A 6,337-nucleotide genomic window follows, 5' to 3' on the forward strand; every position below is an offset into this window, starting at 1 on the left:
GCTGATCTTCTGGGGGAGGGGCCTGTTGCCGTGGTTCCCAAATGTCTTTGCCGGAGGCAAAATTGCCCCGCCCTTGCCGGTCCGGGCTAAGTAATCTGCTCGGGTTTGCTCTCCGGAGCTTTTGTTCCCTGCAAGCTTTCCGTACAGCTTTGGAGGCGGAGAGTGAAAATGGCAGCCTCCCAGTCTCCGCCCCGGCGGAGCCGAGAACTCGGGGTCCCGCTCCTCAGCGAGCCCCCAGAGAAAAGCAGTCAGTCACTCCCGTCTCCCCGGTCTCCGGCCACACTCCGCGCTCACCCGGCCTGTGACCGCGCCTTTCTATCTGGCACCCGACCCCGGGTGGAGTCTCCAAACCCAGCAGATCCCCGCGGTGCGCTCCCGCGCCGCTCCTCCCGGGGGAAGAAGGTGAGTCTCCCCGGATCTGCCGCTTGTTGGGTCCCTGCTGGAGGAGCAGTGGCCTGACTGTGCCGCGGATCACGGTCTATGACAACCCCGAGCTGAGAGCCCGCGCCTGGGCTCCGTCTCTGCAGCCGGCTTCCCTGCTCCGATACTTGGGAGCTCTGCCGCACTCAGGCACCCCCGGTCTTTCTGTGATCCCGAGGGTCCTGAAACCACACTGTCCCGCGAGGGTTCCACCCCCCACTTCGCCACCAGAGTGACGTCCCTCAGCGGAGCAGACTTTTAAAAGTTCCGATTTTGTGCTCCGTGGCTCTATCACTTGCCAGAAGCAGCCGTCGGAGGCCCCTCCCCCACCGTCTATCCTCCCGAATATCGCCTCGGATTCACTTCTCCGCACGTCCTACCTTCCAAAAAGTGGTCGCTTTTCTGTTCAGAGAGTTGTTGCTCTTCTTTTCTTTGATCTCCTGTTGAGTTTGTAGGTGTTCAGAATGGTTTGATCCCCATCCAGCTGAATTCCTGAGAGGAGACGAAATCCAGGTCTCCTACTCCTCCGCCATCTTGCTCCGCCCCCTGCTTTCTATTGTTTGAGAATGGATGGAAGCTGTGGAGGACATGGCTTCATTGTATAAAGACACATCGCAATGCAACATAGTAAGAACATTGTCATTGAGTTGCACCGTTCATACCAATATATGAACTGTTTTTTTTCTTTGTTATTGTATTAATATTGATAATATTATAAGGAGAGCTTTATTCCAGGAGGGCTTATTAATTGACTGAGGTGGGGTGAGGAATTGAAAACCTCTTCCCTTGTCCTTCTATCAGAAGATTGTTTGGAATTTAAAAAAGAATCTGAAATGAGCTGATGCCATTCCATGCTGTGAGTTATTGAGTTACTGGTAATAGCAGTGAGCACTGCTCCAGTACAAAAGATATTAAAAACATTAACAAATGGGAGAAATTACTTCACCAATTCTCTGTACCTTGATTTCCTCATCTCTAAAATGGGAATAGATTTTGTAAATTGTAAAGCCTTTAAAGATATGTATAATAATAGTTTATTAAACATTAATAAATATGACATGGAAACTTAGTGGAATGAAAGAGTTAAGGCAGTTTTTCAAATAATTAATCCCCTCCTGGGAGCTCATTTATTCAGTGTGAGAGTCTCACTAATTATTTGACTAATGCCAACTATATTATACCTACTATGTGTAGGATATTTGGATATAAACAGGCATATATACAGGTTTATATTGAAAACAGTCATAAGAACAGGGTGCATCAATTCATAGGAAACTCAAAGCTCTCAGATGAATTTTGGCTGCCATGGATTGAATTTCTCTTGAGCACTGTCTAGGGTTTAGGGAATTGCTGGTTAGGGGGAGACTAAGGAAGGATTTCTCCAATTTATTTTCATTAAAATAAACTTTCAATTGGAAGTAAGTGTTCATGTAAATTGGTATCGTGTACAAGCCTAGGGAATAACATTTCATTAACTGTTAGTTGTAGTTTTGTATCTTACAATGAAATTGCTCAATTCAGGGAGGGGATAAAGAATTAAAATGTATGAATGGCGAAATAAGGTCTCTTCATATGTGAGTGGTGCTTGGTGACCATTTGAGAATGAAGTGAGGGTGGGGGCAGAAGATACTTGCAGCAGTTTGTCCTTGCCATGTATGAATTAATGATTGAGATGTGAGTCACAAAGAAAGTAAGACTGTCCCCAAAAGAGGTAACTGAGGGGACTCCCAGGGAAGGGGAATGTGGAAGGCATTGTGAAATAAGATATCCTTAATCTTTTCATAAAATCCATCAGAACGATTGGACATGTCCATTAAAAGTTGGCATGTTACCAGCCACATCTAGACATCCAGAGAGCCTGCTGCCATCAGTCACAAAGGACATTCTGTCCTAGACATCCTAAGCCAACACCATGTAGTAATGGTAGTGTTAGTGACTGGGAGTGTGTCAGTGGGATCATGGCTCAAGTTCTATCTAATATTAGTCATGAGGGGTTTTGTGCATTATATCCTAGGTGTTATTAGAACCATAACAAGGGACACAGGTCATTTTATCAAGTCTCCTCATTTATGGAAGGGGATACTGGCACGCTGACTTAACCAAAGATGCACAACAAATATCCTGTTTCTTAATCTGATGATCTTCCTACTACAAGAAATAACTCACTTCGACTCTTGCATGTATTCCTTAAACATACCACATAAGGCATTTGAACTGTATGTTCAATATATACAAGGAAAATCAATACGGAAGGAAAATCATCGCAACTACCAAGGAAGGAAAATCATTGCAACCACCACGGCCATATAATAGCACTTTTTGTAGGCTGTTGTGGTGGTCAATTGTCGTGGCTCATTATGTGCCAACACCCTCCTACCAAACACATTCTTTCCTGTTTATGTCACACCACCTGAGAAATTTTGAAGTATAAGTCTAGCGAAAGAAAAATGCCAAGTTCTATTGCCTGTTGCTTCTAATCTGGGTCATATCAAAGGTTGCATAATATTGCCTACATGTTCAGCATACTCCCAGTGGGAAAGAATAATAAGTCCTGTCTGATGCATATTTTGTTTCTTGAACACATTCCTTTTATGCCAATAGCTGTGGTGGTCTGGTGGGCTCCAGGGCTAAAGGCAAGGACCCACAATGATTTCTTCTTGGCAAAGTAGTTGCTATTAGTTTCCCTGTGTGTTCTTTTCCATTCCCAAATGGTCTCCCTTGTGGACCTCCCATGATTACCCCCATTCCCCGCGCACCCCCCAGCCTTAAAAGGTGTCTGTTGTATTACACAAGTCGATAGTGTTACAGCAATCTGGACCCAGCTCCCAGACAGATGCTTTGATTCAGGAAATACTTGTCAGAACACAGACTCAGCTTATACCCATATGGGATGAATGAATTGCAAGAGTAAGTAAGTCTTCTGTTCATTTGCCAAGTTCACAGTCCGTAGGCACAGAATACTTTCAAGCATGTATTGACTGGAGATATATGTTAGTTATATGTTGTAATTCATGGAAGCATCCTTCCTTCCTTGTAACATCTCATTTGTCATTCTTTGGTGGGAAATGAGCTATTTCACATATGTGATATTCAGGTAGCTGGATGTTAGCCTTTAGGTATAAAGCTTGGTTTATTTTAGCCTCTTTTATGGACAGGTTGCTTAAATGAATTGTATACTCCTCTGCTCTATACACTGAATATCAGAAGAAAGCATACTGGCCCTGTCGTAAAACCTTAAGTGTGAATATGAGCATCAGTGACTTTATTGTGTCCTGACACAGTGCTCTCCACAGGAACTGTTAAGGGGTGTGGAACAACTCATCCCTAGACTCAGTGGCCCTAGCCTGTCACACCAGAATATGTAAATTCTGGTTCCTGCTTTGGAAAGTTCTCTATGTTGCTTTAACTCCTCTGAGCTACCAGTTGCAAGAATCTCTTCCTTCTTTCCTGCATCTCCCCCTCCCCCTCCCAACTGCACAATGCCCATCTTTCAGTTGCCTACAGCTGATATTCTGTGCACTGGGAAACAATAACCAAGCATGTTCAAATTGTGTATGCAAGAAGAGGGAGTGAACAGATTCTGTAAGCTCACAGAGGGCACTAATAGGAGGGAAGCATGGGAACAGAAGCATCTGAAATTTGACACATCTCATTTGAATGCTCAGGGGTTCTTTTTGTTTCCTTCCCAATTCTAGGCTGTGTTGTAGGGAAGTGTTGTTTACACTCTCTATTATGGCAGGGCCCTAGGATTCTGCTGAGATGCCAGAGGTGGGAGAGGTGTGTGTGTATGTGGAGGGGGACAGTTGCAGTGTTAAGGTTGTGGCCCGTTCAAGAGGGAGGCCAGTGATCATGCTCTACCTCCATTCTAACCGTAGCAATATCCGTTTACATATCTTGTACATTGAAGGTAAGATTTCATCAACAGACATGCAAATGACAAAAAACAAAACAAAAGCAACAACTACAAAAATAAGACAATTTCCGTTCTTAAAAAAAAAAAAGACGAATTGGGATAACTAATATGGTAGTATAATCAGGTAAATAAATGCTCAGTTACCCTCTCCTGGAACATGTTTTATATGATGTTATCATGGGTAGGAAAGGCATTTAACATTTTTAGGTATTAGGAAGCCATCTAGTCCAAAAGTTTTAACTCACTCTTGAGGATAAATAACACAACATTTAAAAATTCAAGTACCATTTTACCTAAACTGTACATTTCTTTTTCCTCTCTGAGTTGAACAGTAGAATATGTTTTAAAACAGTGAAGGCCAATAGGAATATGATGTTAACTACATATGGAATTTAAGATTTTCTAATGGCCATGTTAAAAAAGTAAAAAATAAATATGCAAAAATGTCAATAATTTTAATATTTTACTTAACTCAATATATCCAAAATATCTTCGTTTTAACATATAATCAATATAAAAATTATACTGCTTCAGTTTTTAAATATAAATTACTTAAAATGATGTAAAATTAAAGATGCAATTCCTCATTCACACTAGCCACATTTCAAGCGTTCTGCCACATGTGTCTAAGTGTGTACTATATTAACCAGTATGATTTTGGAACATTTTTGATACATCTAAAATGTTCAACAAAGATTGGTTGGCCCTTTCATAGGAAGAGCTTAAAGCAAAATGTCATTAATTCGGGCTCCACTAGTTTGGAATTATGATAATTTTATCAGAGTTCAGCTGAAGTTTACAGTCTGATTGCTCTGTGGAGAAAGGTTTTACTTGGCACATTCACCATATAAATCAGATCACAGGAGGCATGCTTAATCCACTTAAGAGTATTAAGCATTTTGTGGGACTTTAGCACATTTATGAATGCAAAAATATTCTGTATGTGTAGCAGAGTGTCCTATATTCATTAAAGGACATCTAAGAGGAACCTTTCCTTTGGGACACTTTGTTAGCAGTTAGTTATGGTTACACAATTTTTGAAAGATTTATATAAGTCAAATTTACTTTAAAGTTGTCTAAAGACCTGATTTGTTAATATTTCAGATAATTATCACTTAAATAAAGCTTCACAAATGTAGTCTATGTCAACTTAAATGTAACAATAACATGGTGCTTTGTTTCAAGGTGATACTATCTTGTAGGGTGGTGAAGTTAAAATGAGATAAGGCACTTCATAACTTGCAAAATGTCTCGTGCATGTTATTCATTCATCCAGTATTTCTTTCCTGGCTTTTATAAGCCAAATTTTGTGGTAGATAGTAGGGATATAGCTGTGAACCAGATGGACAGACATGATCCCAGCCCTCAGGGAGCTTATAAGCTGGTGGGGAGAGACAGGCAAATAAGTAGGCAATGAAAGTGGAGGGTGGTAAGCAGTATGATAGGGAAAGCACCAGTTGCTAAGAAAACATATAGGAGAGCCATATAACTCAGACTAGTTGGAGAGGATCATCAGGAAAGCCTACCTGGAAGAAATAGCATCTAGGCTGAAACCTGCAAGTTGACTTGGAGTTAGCTAGGTGAAGGAGTACACTGAATGCTTCAGAAAGAGGAAATAGCATGCACAAAATGTAAGAGGTAAAAAGACGAGCATGAAGCAGTCCTGGAACTGAAAGTAGTTCTGCACGACTGCAGCAGGGAGTCCACATGAAGGAGAGAACCATGACGAGGGTTGGGAAGGCCAGTAGGAACTGGATCACAAAGGACCTAAAGAAGTTGGACTTTATTTATTTGTTGGTTGGTTTATTTATTGGTTTATTTTTTTAAGTTTTATATAAATTCCAGTTAGCTAATAATAATATTAGTTTCAGATGTGCAATATAGTGATTCAACACTTCCATACAACATCACAAGTACGCTCATCACAAGTACGCTCTTTAATCCCCATCACCTACTTCACCCATCCCTCCCCCCCCCTCCCCTCTGGTCACCATCAGTTTGTTC

The sequence above is a fragment of the Phoca vitulina genome, unplaced genomic scaffold (genome assembly GCF_004348235.1).
Source record: "Phoca vitulina isolate PV1807 unplaced genomic scaffold, GSC_HSeal_1.0 scaffold39, whole genome shotgun sequence".
Taxonomy (NCBI): Eukaryota; Metazoa; Chordata; class Mammalia; order Carnivora; family Phocidae; genus Phoca; species Phoca vitulina.